This window comes from Gavialis gangeticus, unplaced genomic scaffold (genome assembly GCF_001723915.1).
Source record: "Gavialis gangeticus isolate Ggan-Ray unplaced genomic scaffold, GavGan_comp1, whole genome shotgun sequence".
In the NCBI taxonomy this organism is placed as follows: Eukaryota; Metazoa; Chordata; order Crocodylia; family Gavialidae; genus Gavialis; species Gavialis gangeticus.
Genome location: NW_017729014.1, coordinates 3,239,967 through 3,252,924, shown reverse-complemented (window position 1 = coordinate 3,252,924; position 12,958 = coordinate 3,239,967). Strand labels below are relative to the sequence as shown.

The 12,958-nt window shown below is 45.7% G+C and overlaps 1 long non-coding RNA gene across 1 annotated transcript in view; it reads right to left on the bottom strand.

The window, feature by feature from the left end:
* Positions 1–1,494: 1,494 nt before the first annotated feature.
* The window catches only part of LOC109293888, an 18,197-nt gene continuing 6,733 nt past the window's right edge, over positions 1,495–12,958 (bottom strand). Inside the window, exons 2-3 of the long non-coding RNA XR_002096419.1 lie at positions 12,002–12,004; positions 1,495–1,504 (exon numbers count right to left, since the gene is read on the bottom strand). This is a non-coding gene — a long non-coding RNA (uncharacterized LOC109293888). The remainder of the gene's footprint in view (positions 1,505–12,001; positions 12,005–12,958) is intronic.

The window sequence follows — 12,958 nt, the reverse complement described above, 5'->3', positions numbered from 1 at the left end:
CTCACTTAGGATCTGCCCTTTTTCATTTACTAGTTTCTTTTCAGGTGCACATCAATATTATCATCCTCCTCATTATCTTTGCTTTTGATTTATCCACCTTTCACCATGAATCTGTTAAAGAAACTGCAGAGGGTGATCTAATAAGTTACAAGAACTCTCTGTAAATAGGGGAAGTTGTGGCCTGACACAGGGCAGGATTCTGATGAGTGTAAAGTCCTCATAGCTCCATAGACGACTATTTTGCGCCAGCTGAGGATGTGAGCCATAGTGTTTAACTGGTGCCCATTGGAGTCTGCATGAAATTGTCAAGGGAAAATTTGCCTAAAGAGATTGGAAACTGCTTTATATTATGTCCCTTTCATGGATTCATTCTTCATTTCCTACATCTTCTGCAGTAGGAACTATCTGTGCTTTAGGTTTTGATAGTGCCTGGAGCTATGGGGTCCGGTCCATGATCAGGCTCCTAGGCTTTCCACAATGCAAAAGATCATAAATCGTTTGATAAGTCCCTGAAGATGCATAACTCACACTGAATGAGCCAGGTTTTATTCCATCAAGGATGTACCTAATGTTGCTGCTTCCATAGCATGCCTTCATCTTAGCTCAAAACTACGGACCAGATTCCCACCCATTAGATACTAAAGTGGACTTAGGTGCTTCCAGGGCAACCCTATAACATCCTGCTCAAGTCCCTGGAAAATTGTTAATACAAAAGGCAAGCACGTCTTCAGTCTTCTTGATGCTCTTTTCTAAGTGGGGACATCTACACAAGATGCTTACTGTAGAGTTGCCTAATTAGTTCCTCAGTAAAGCATCACCATCTACACATATGCTACTATTTGTCCAGAGTAAAATAGTTAACTCCACCATAAGTTAGTACTGCCTGACACAAGTACTATACTATGGCAGAGTTATTACTCTGCCAAAATGCATGTGTAGACGGTGAACAGAGCTGGCTGGGGCATGAGGTTACTACAGCACAAGGGTTGCCTGCTGGCTAGCCTTACTGTGTAGCACCCTCTTGTCCCAGCCAGCCCCTCAGGGTGGGGAGCAGCTCCAGGCTGGCAGGCTAAACCCCCAGGCTTCCTGCCAGCTGGGGCTGCGCTGCCCCTGCAGAACATGCTGTGGCCCCAAGTGCATGTGGAAACCCTGAGCCCAAAGCATGCCGGAGTTTATTGCATTGCACTAATTTCACATGTAGACTCACCCACTGGGTCTTAAGGGCCAGATGACAGTGTGTTTTGAAGGTAGATGCATTCATAGATTTTCAGGGACTAGAACAGGGTGGCAAGGAATCACACTTAGATGCCTAAGGCCATTTAGATGCCCAATAGAGTCTGGCCCTGTCACAAAAGGCAGAAAAGAGGAGAAGGTCCTGCCCATGTGGGCATTAGTGGTTCTCCAGAGACTACAGCAAGGGAGAATAGGTTTGCCTATTCATAGAATAGCAATCCATAGATTGCTTCTATCCATAGAAACATGGATCTCTAACAGAAGGCAAAGGCTCCAGCCCGATATGTTCATACCTAGTTTAATGTAGCCCTTTTCTCTCAATAGGCAATTGGCTGTCTTGTAATTTAACTCCAGGTGTCTCGCTGAAGCTACATGAGAGAGACAAACACTTGGGTTTTGTTCTGAGAATTCAGAACTGAACCAAAGCAGTAACCTCAGTCGTGAATCCAGATCTGCAATACCTTTACTGATTCCAGTTTTTGCAGAAAAAACCAGCTGGGAAAATCACCAGACTCCAGTTCAACGTGTATAGTGGTAGCAATGGTAGCGTTGGAATGCCCCATTCCACATGTTCGCTCGTGAATGTCAGCTGCAGGCAGCCAGGTTTTGGCTGAGTGAAGAGGTAGTCCCTGGAATGCTTGCAAAGATACTAGTATAAGCATTCCACAGAAATGTCAAGTACTTGTGTTGTTTGATTTCTTTGCTTCTTTTAAGTATAAATAAACTGGTGAGTGTCTTCTCTGCCTCCTGAAGGCGCAAGAACTGTATCTGTGACTCAGCTCTCACAGAAAGCACTGGAGAAGCAGGTCTGACAGGCAGTCAAAGTGAGCAGCCAACTTTCTCTCCATGTGGGTGCAGAGATTTACAACATGTCCATTAGATGAATTACTCTCCTCATGCACATTGGCCAGCAACCAGATACCCAGATTAAAATAGAAGAAAATGTAGTGAAGAGAGTGCACGAGACACCAAAAATCAAAGATGCCGACTGCATCTTGTAGACCTGCCCTGTTATCCGGTTCTTAAAGAGAAACCCAACACTTTCCTAATACTCCTGTTAACCCTTAGGGGCATGTTGAATTCTTTAAAGGCTGTGTGGCTTGGAGAACTCTTGCTATCATTATGAATTTATCATTAATTAATTTATCATGATCGTCCAGAAATATTTACTGGCTCAAACTGAGACATGGTTCCTTACTGCCCTTTTATGCCCCTGCACCAAAGTCCTCACCCCTGTGTACATAAGACAAACAAGGGAAGTAGCTTATTCCTATTTTAAAAGCACAGAAAGTGAATTAGGCAAATTTCCCAGGGTCATTTATGGAGCCTGTAGTATAGTTGGGAAAGACTGCATTAAGCACAAAACCAGCATGCCTCTTTGAAAGTGGTCCCTCACATGTAAAGACAGGGGCAGAAATGGTAAGTACTCTTCATGCAGAAGGTTTTCCATTGTAGTTTTCTGAAAAGAACCCATGCAGCACGAGAGCTCTGCGATTTCTGGAATCAGTGCCACATCTCTCTTAATTTTCATCCGTCTGGCCTCACTGTGCATGAGATAGGCCAACCTTCCTCCCAGGGAAAAGCTTTGAGAACCCGCAATGGCTGTGAATTTCAGTAATCAGCCAATATCTTGACTCTGCAGCTGGTGTAGCTACTCAGAGGTCAATGGAGTTTAGCAGGTTTGTGCCAGCACAGCATCTGGCCCACAGCCCTCATTAGTGTTTACACAAATTCGGATATCACAAAGTCTGAATGGAGTCTTCATTGCTTTAAGAAAAGACCAGGATGCTTCTTCAAGAGTGGACAGCTCTAAGGTTTGTGTTTGCTGCCCATGCTAGCAATACCCTGCCAAGCAGTCTGATTCTTCGGACAGCAGCATGTCTGCTTCCTCTCTTTAGCCCATTCACTGCCAATGTCTTCTGAAAGGATCTTATGAACAGGAGTCATTGCTGTGTAGCCTTTCCATGCTGTATGACATGTATATGTTTCCACATATGAATATGAATTTTGTCAGATCATTTTCAACTATCTCATGATAAAGACAAATTAACGAGAAAAGAATCTTGGGGAAGTTTGCAAATATCCCCAAGGTAGAGCTTAAAGCATAAAACTATTGCTTCCTGTTTTAAACTGTTTAACATCCTAATATGTGTTGTGGTGCTGGGTAGCTGCACTTCATAGTCACATGGTGGTCTATGTCAGAGGGCTTGTTGCTAAATCTAACCAGTTTCCCAGGTGTATTGTCCTCTTCTCCTTGAAATCCATGTTGGAAAGTTACCAGATTTGTGATTAGCGCAGCCAAATTAAGATTAATCACGTTTTTCAAAGTGACAACTAATGCTAATGCTTTGCTCATACACAGTATCTTTCATCTGGCCTTATTAAATGCTTTGCAAGCGTTAATTAATTAAACTGTTTTGTTTCTACCTATTTTAGAGGTGCATGCAAGTCAGTAGCAGAATCAGGAAAAGACAGGAAGAATCCTGACAAAAAATGATATGAATTGCAACTAAATTCTGATTGGAAATAAAATTAGCATCTTTGGACTTGGATAAATATTCATACACTGAAATAGAACAAAAGCAACTGGCATGTTGTTTCAGTACAGGGTTTCAGATTCAAGCAGCTATTCAGAATACATAGGGAAGAAAAACTACAGGCAACAGGAAAGGGTTTGTGAAGTTTTAACCTCCCTGAAATTGAGTGTCTCTAGCCCTAATCCCAGTTCAAAGAAAGGGAGGAGTTGCTTCTTCTGCAGGAGTTACACTGAGATGGCCCTCAGGGAAAGGTGATCTAGTAAAATGCAAATTAGACAGTCTGGGTGCTGGCTCCCCATCTGCTCTTTCAACAGCAGCTTCCACAGGAAAAACAACCAAGTGGCCTTTTCTGAGAGGGCCAGTCCTGCTGAAGTCTTAGGAGCATGTACTGCTTGCCTAATGGACTAGGGATCAAGGGTGCCTATACACTAGGGTTACCATATTTCCAGTTTCAAAAAAGAGGACACCTGTTGGAGAGTGGGGGGAGAGGAGGTATGATGGGGTTGGGCAGTGATATGCCATGCCCTAGCCCTGTTGCTGCCCCTCACTCCCAACCCACAGTACCCTGTCCCCCAGACCATGCTGGTGCTCCTCACTCCCAACCCACAGCCCCTTGGCCCTGCCTATGCCCCATGCTCCCAACCCACAATCTCCCACCCGCCTGGTGTCCCTCACTCCCAAGCCACAGCTCCCCAGCCCTGCCAGTGCCCCTCACTCCCAACCCAAAGCCCCCTGCCCCCTCCAGCCCTGCTGCCCACACAGCTCCCTGTTGCCCCTGAAGAATTCCCCCACCCCTTCCTCTGCTGGAGGGGCAGGAACCTTCCCCACCTCCCCATCCTGCTGCAGCCCCGGCGCCAACAGGTACACACACATGTGCATACACATGCCCCACTTCCTGACAGTCTCTAAGCCCTGGCCTGCCAACCCCCACCACTCACAGACTTACCTGCTACAATGCTGGGGCCACAAGCAAAGCACGTGATGCCCCTGCCTACAATTGCCCTCCCCCACTCCCCCAGCCCAAGCATCTCTTTGCTGGGGCAAGTCAGGAAGTGCTGGAAAAAACATCAAAGCTGACTGGAGGCCGAGCAAAATCCTGAACACTTGCTGATATTTTAAAAAACTGCCTGGCCAGAGATGAGAGGACCCAAAAAGAGGGCATGTCCAGGAAAACCCGGACACATGGTAAACCCTACTATACGTGAGCAATGAGGCTGCTCTAATGTACTGGAATTCCAGTGTATCAGAGCAGACTCGATTAACTGAGTCTGCTGGAGCATAGTAATTTCTGCACTCCAGCAGCCTACTGCATCTCATGTATCAGCATCCCGGTGCTTGAAAACGGCGGTGGAGGTCAAACGAGCTTTAGTTCAAACACCTCCACCACCATTTTTAAACACAGGGATGCTGATACATGAGACACGGCAGTGTTTTAATTAGAGCAGCTCTCAGAGCCTCTCTAATTAAAGTGTCACCCCCCAACCCCAATCCCTAGAGCACATGTAAAAGTGCCTTAAGGTATTACTCTGCCCAATTTGTGGCTCTTCATGAAGTTAGGGTAGGAGCTAGGATCCCAGATACTCAGACTTCTGCAGTTCTTGGCCTGCACTGGAACAGAGCATCAGTCACCTCCAGAGCTTCCAGGCCAGACAGAGGGAGTTTCTTCAGGCTTAGGTGACCATTGTGCAGGAGGTTTTAAATCTTAATTTTGGATGGAGAGGCCAATGTCCTTATTTTTTGTATCTGGTCCCTGGATTGAGCTCTTGCACAACCCAGGCCATAGAGCTGTACCAAAACACTTTGAGTTATTAGTCTCAAGCATAGCTTTTAGCATACCAGCTTCCTTCCCCTGAGGTCTGGATGTGTGTGTGTGTAATTCCCCCCAACTATTTAGTTTTGCTTAGGGCCACTGGTCCTTTTCTCCTCCTCTCAGCAGGCATATTGGTGCTGAATGGGAGCAAGAGAGCAAGAGAGGAAGTAAGATCAAAAAAGGCTTATCACATGCTCCCTTGTGACCACACATGCTTGCTGGCTGCCTTTCTGAGATCTCTCTCTGCTGGGCTCCAGCTACTCCAGGGCGATGCCAGGGAACATTTAACAGCAGCTGTGCTGCATACCAACATAGTGCAGTCATTTTAAAGCAATTTACCTATTAAATTTCTTGAATTCAGCAATGTAATACAGTACCAGGCTCTGAAAATTTGGATCCAAAATTCTACTTATTTTACAACTAAATTAGAGATGCTAGTAACTAAAGGAACTCACCACTTTCAGGTCAGCTACTAACTCCAACTTTGTTATGATTTCATGATTTAGTATAGCTATTACTATGCCATAATAATTAAAGTAGCTGTCTAGTAGGGCCGTGCAAAGCTTTGGTCCCTGATTCGATTCAGCGGAGATTCGGCCTGATTCAGTGGCCAAATCTCCAAATCCAAATCAAATCAGAGGACCCTTTAACCTCTCCGAATTGAATTGAAACCATCTGAATTGGTTTGGAGAGATTCAGAAAGATTTGGACATAGAGACAGCTTTAAATGTTTTTTCTACATACCTCTAGGTAGCAGGGGCTCGTGAATGCTGTGATGCTGGGGCACATGGAGTGTCCCACAGAAGCGCAGGGGCTCCCCAGCGCGTTTGGCAACAGACCTGGAAGTAGACCAGAAGCACTTCGGTTCACTTCTGGGTCCACCAGGGATCACACTGGGAGGCCCCTCCACACCCCTCACAGCTCAGAAACTGGTGCCTCCTAGGTCTAGGGGGGCACTCAGGGTGCCCCTGCGGCCAATCGCCAAGCCAGGGGGTACGAGGGAGCCCCCCGGCAGACCCAGAAGGGCACCAGAAATACTTCTGGTCCACTTTGGGGTTCGCTGCCGAGCACGTGGAGGTGCCCCCTGCACTCCTGTGGGATGCTGTATGTGCCCCAGCATCACAGCAATCATGAGCCACACCTGCTACCTCAAGGTATGTAGAAAAAACTTTTAAAGCTGTGTCTATGTCCAAATCGCTGATTCTCCAAATCAGCATTGAACCTTCAGATTCAGCCAAATCGAACTGGGGACAGGGACCTGAATCAACTAATCAAATCACTGTCCCCGATTTGGGCCAAATCTGAATCGAATAGGGCCCACTTCGCACACCCCTATTTTCTAGGGCAGACTCACCACAATATGAACCAATTCTATATGAGTTTGTCTACTACCCTCATTGCTATGGTATCTGAATGCCTTCCAGTGAAATATTAAACAACTCACAGCTATCACATGCTTGTTTTTCCATCATCTCTCCACAGGGAGAAGTATGTGCAGAGGAGTATTTTCTTTTGGATTTTTGTTGTGTGTGTGTGTGTGTGTGTGTGTGTGTGTATACTAGACATATAAAAATCACATAGCAACATATATATATATAGATGTATAAATATATCCCTTTTACTGGGGCAAAGACATATGCAGTAGTTTCTGCATCCCACTAAGGTGTTTATTGAAAGAAATTGTAGACTATTTATCTAGTAAAAAAAACCCAAAAAGCTGTTCTCTAATTTCCTTTCTACATCAAGGCTTGAAACAAACGAGTGAAAGTCTAACTGATGCCTCTAATCAGACCCAATCCACCTGAAAAATGCACTGTATATTATTTCTTTGTATTGTCTGTGAGTCATTTTAGCCAGCAACTTTCAACTGGAAGCCATCTATTTCACACTGGATTTGCTGTCTTTTCTCATAGTTTTTGAAAGAGTGTGTTTGGCATCAGATCTAGAAAGTGTTTAACAGAATATCTAGCTTGTGGGAGCTGCTCTCTCTCTATTCCTGACAGGTGGTCCTTGCTAAGGAAAATCAGACAGGAAAGCTGAAGATTCAGCCTACCAGTATTCCTGGTAAAAGCCCCCAGTGACAAGCAAAATTACCTGTTTTTGTTCTTTATTGAATGTTTTGTCACCATGCAAGGAAGAGCTCCTTCAAGAATGTATGCAAATTGCCAAAGGTGGATTTAATTGAACATGATACTGAGGTTCATTTCATTTAAAAAACTAATGGTATTATGAAATAACATGTAAACACTTCACATGGCCAGCCTTCACTAGCACACATTCTGCTTCCCACTTCTATATGATTAATTAATTGGTAAGTGAACACAAAGCATCTATTATGCATAAATATCAAGTCTGGGGTAGATGTGGGAAGAGGAATTTAGATCATTTAGAAGTACATTAAATGTTAGTGACTTCTCATTGTTTAGCTATAAATAACTATTAAAAATGAACCTGTGTTTGTATGTTGTTCTACCTCAAAAAAAATGCCTTATGTAATGAGAATTAAAAGAATTTTAAATACCTCATGATTATAAGCTGACACAGAAACAAAACCAAGACTCTTTCTATGTCTCCATTAGGGCTGTGCAAAATTTCACCGGGTGTTTCGTTTCGATGCTGTTTTGGCTCGTTTCCAGCTGAAAACAGCAAAATTGAAACAAAACTAAAGGCTTCAAAACAGCCTTGAAACAAAATGAAGGCACGCAAAATGTTTTGAGTTTCAAAGCTGGGCTTCCTTGCAGGGAAACAGAAAGTAAGGATAGGGAAGGGGAAGAGGGGGAAGGATTGCTCTCATATTGACTGTGTAGCTGGCCAGTGACTGTGATACTTCCCTGAGGTCCCTTCCAATCCCAGTGCTCTGGGGGAGGGATGGAAAAAGAGCTGCACCTTAACACACACACACAGTCACACGTCACAAGTTTTGCTTGTCAGCAGCTTGAGGTGAAGTTTCCCAGAAACCCCTGCACCTATCTCCTTGAAACTTGGCAGACTTTGTGGCCTCAGCAGGGGCTACCATTGCAGCAAGTTTCATCCAAATCAGGCAAGAAATAACAAAGTTATAGGCAGTTTCGTGCTTCCCCATTATAGCCTATGGGTGACATGTCGAAACAGCGAAACAGTTTCAGTGAAACAAAACAAAACAGTGCTTTCAAAATGAAAAGAAACTCAAAACACTGTCCTGTCAAAACGATAAAATGGAAGTCGAAATGAAGTGGTGCTGTTTTGCACAGCCCTAGTCTCCATACATTTACAAAATAAATAATTACAGCCCCTTGCACTCACACCCATAGGCAAGCTCCAAACTCAGTTCAGTGTCATTCAGTGCCAAGCTTCAAACAAATCGAAGCAAACCTACTTTAGTAAGCTAAATCTAAAAATTAAACAAAACAATATTGAGCCTCTGCTCTGGACACACTCCACAAAAAGACCCTTGAGTGGTCGGACCTGAAAGAGTGCAACAATAAATGGTCCGTTCAGTACTGAATGACTGAGGATTCCTCTTCTCCAAATAAACGCTTTCCCAGGAAAGGAGCATATGTGTTAGCATCAGCCATTGAGGATTGTGACCATGCTCATGTTGAGCAAGTAATAGGAAAAAGAGCGAGCCAACAGATAATATGTGCCAGTTTTCACAGGCTCACTAATGCCTCTAGACCTCTATCAGGGTGTCTATGAAACTGCAAGGGATATTTTTCATTCTAATCTACAAGCATGACTCCAAGTCTCATTTCTAAAAAGTGGGCTTCCAGAAACAAACTTGAGTCTGTAGGGGAGGCTGGAGGCTTCTGTTATTTTACAAAGAAAAACTGCAGCTAGAGAGGCCAGGCAATGGCAAAGCCCTGCTGCCCAGACAGGAAAGAGGCCCATCCAGGTAAAGGGTTGCTCCCACTGTTTGTCAGGAGATCTCTGCCTAGGGCAAGCTGGCTGCAGGGGAAATAGGCAGCGGGAGACCAGTGGCTACCACTGCTTACCACAGGCCTGGCAGCCCACAATAAGCCTAACTGGAGCAGCAGGAGACTGCTAGGGCTGCAGTTCTAAGTCGGCATTGCAAGCAGTCAATAGGTCCTGAGGAGGAACCCCTGAGGGTGGTTAGGGAGCCACCTGACCCAAAGAGAGCTGAGCTTGAATCATATGAGCCCAGGGCCTGAGCTGGCCGGGCAGTCTAGGCCTGCAAGCCACTGGATGAAGATCTCTGTGCCAGAAGGACTGCAGAGGGATGCCAGACTGATGTTAGAGCAGCTCTAAGGACTGCCAGCCAAGTACTGGTGTCTTGCAGAAGAACACGGTAAGGGGAAGCCTTGCTGAAGGCAGTAAGCTAGAACTCTAGTGAGACAGGTATCATTTGCTATACGTAGAGCAGGTTAATTTTATATTACAGACAGTGCTCGTTCCCTTTGTTACAGTTTATAATGAGTGGTTTGGGTTTGGGACTTTCAGGAGATGGAGGAAGTCCCAATAGGTACTGAGGACACACGGGTGTCCTGAGCCCACTGGGGGTCCAAGACAGAGTGAGCTTTGGCCTAAAAGCAGGCAGCAGTCAAGAGAGAACCAATGGAGGCTCAGTGCCCAGAGGAAGGCAGAGGCAGGGCCAGGGGCCCAGGCAGAGAGAGCCGAAGGAGGCTCAGTGCTTAGAGCAGGACGGAGAATGCCCAGAGCAGGGCAGACACAGAGATGAAACCCAGAAGCTTGGTCTGGCACAGTGGAATAAAGCTAGAGGGTCCAGCAAAAGTAAAGGGGCAGAGGCCAAGAAGACTGAGGCCCCGACAAGGGAACAATTGCACAGTAACATCTGCAAGGCATAGGCATAGCATAATGAGTGGTTGGAGCCGTGTAATTAGCCCTTCAGGCTGAGAGCAGAGACACCTGAGCTCAGGAGCCTGAGATCAGGCTTGGGAAGCCCTGGGACAGCCTCCCTCTTTCTAAAAGATAGCAACACCAAGGTGTAGCAGTTGAGTAAAGGGGAGATTTGCCAACCTAGCTTTCTTTGGGCAGAGCTGAGGGGATTCCAGGGGCATCACAGCTACCCCTGGAGCAGAACCCCCTACAGGGGAGGAACAGGTTCCTAGCAGTGAGGCATCAGAAGTAATTTGGACTTAACCGCATGATTAATATTTTGAATATTATGACCAGTAACATGGCACCTTCCCTTCCGCCCTACCCCTCCATCCCCCAGAAAGAATAGGGTCCATGTATCTCTACTGCTGAAAGGCTATTTCAGTCCACAGCACTGTCTTATCTGAGAACCAAAACATTTTGGACCAGTTCTTATTCAAGAGGCCCTTGATATTTTCCTCTTTCAGTTTATTAAGAGCTATAAGAGGTTATGCTTTGTATGAGCTGGAAACTCTCAGTCTCAGCTAGACTTGGTAGTATCTGCAAAGAATAGTGAAGGTTATTTTGATGCGTCATAACTCATTTTTCATTTCTGATGAGTAAAAATAATCTTGTCAATCACCTCTGTTCAGCAAACGCATGGCCCTCTCTGTGAGGGCATGCTTTCACTGATGCACAGCTATTTCTTCCTGCTCTCTTCTCTGAACACACACTTCATTAATATGCAGCAGGCCTTGCTGCCAAGAAAAAAAAAACCATCTTTCTCAAAGGGTATGCATTAGTGCAATATTTTCTATCCACAGTCTTTTAGACTGATGATTTTTGTTACGCAGCTGGGCATTATTATTAAGCTAGCACCTATGGTCCTGTAGCAGTGAATATTTTATAAGAAACATGGCAGAGTCAAGTCTCCACAGACTTTTACTATCACAAGGAAATGTCTAGTACATGCAAACAAGGATAGCAGCTGCTGTCCCCTACATGCTGATTTCAAGTGGGGGGAATCAATCTAATAGACCACATGCTTTAAAATTACACCATCCAGCGCATGTGGCTTGGACACCTGAAAGTATGCTTGCCAAAAAGCCTGTACACTCTATGGCTAGGGACAGAAGTTACACATAAACCAGTTTAAGTGATCAGAAACTGGTTTAAACTTGTAACAGAACAGAAGCTTAGTGCACATAAACCAGTTTCAAAATGGCTGAAACTGGCTTAAGATAAACATGGCTGAATGTAGCATCAGACTTAAATGATTTGGGTTAAACCAGTTTATGAAAATTCTGTCCCAGACCCCATCCTGGTTCAAATTAAATCACAGCCCCCCAGCATCCCAGTATGCTTTGCAGCTCTGGGCTGTGCTGTGTTGTCTGCTTCAGACAGCAGGGCTGGCCCCGCCCTCTGCTCCCTAGCTGGACCAGCAAGGGCTGGCTGACAAGGCGGGGAGGGAGGGGAGGAGGAGCAAGTCTGGCTGGAGATGCAGCCCAGTCTGCAGGCGTGGGGGGACTGTCTCCTCGGGCAAACCCCAGCTGGGGTCTGAGGCTAGGGATGGGGGTTAAACACCCCTTCCCTGACTCAAACTTACCACTGGCTGCAACTGTGGACTACAAATCCCAGAGGCACCTGGAAGCAAGAAGAGGAAGTTATGAGGAACCCTGCAGAGTCCTGCTGCTGTAATTCTGGACTGCAAATCCCAGAGACCTCAGGGGCAGCAGAAAGAGGAAGTGAACACACAGACAGAGAGCCATGCTCTTGTGCCCCCCCCTACCCCCGGCTTCTCACCTGAGTCTCTGCAGGTATGTGGCTGCATTTTTTGAATCAAAGGTGAAAGTCTGTTTGCTTCTGTTTCAATTTAATCTGTGCAGTTTAAACTAACCTGCAAAGACTGAATTGATTCAGCCTCAGGCTTTTTGACTGTCTGTACTTAGGCTAGGGGACAACCACTGCTCTTTGTGGTCTCTTTTCTCTGTTAATTTCTGTGGAATTGTAGATTAACTCCTGTAGACACCGATGACATTTTGTTCAGTCCTTGCTATTCCTATCCCCGTTCTCTTCTAGAAAAGTGTTGTGTGAAGACAAAAGGCAGGTTTGGACAATACACAGTATGGGAGCTCTGATTCCAGACTCTCCCTTTTCAGCACCCTGTGCCCACCTGGGAGTTCTGTCTCCCAGATTTTAACCTGGCAAAAAGATGAAATCCTCTCTCTGCCTGGTGGATGTGTCTGAGGCTTTGACTGCAATAGAAAGGCAGCATGGAAGGCAAAACACTAGGGCTGTGTGAAGCTTCAGGTGCTGATTCAATTCGGAGATTTAACCCAATTCGGTAGCTGAATCTCCGAATCCGAATTGAATCAGGAGACCAATTAAAAGGTGCAAATTGATTCAGCGAGCTTCGGCAATTCAGGCAGTCCCTGCTCACTGCAGCAGGGAGCTGGACCCAGACTCCATGCTTCTAAGTAGTCTGGAGGGGGGGACCATGCCTGCTTCCCCAGCCCCCCTGAGTGTCCCCAACCCCGCCCACTGTCCCAGCCCCCCCACCCCCCAT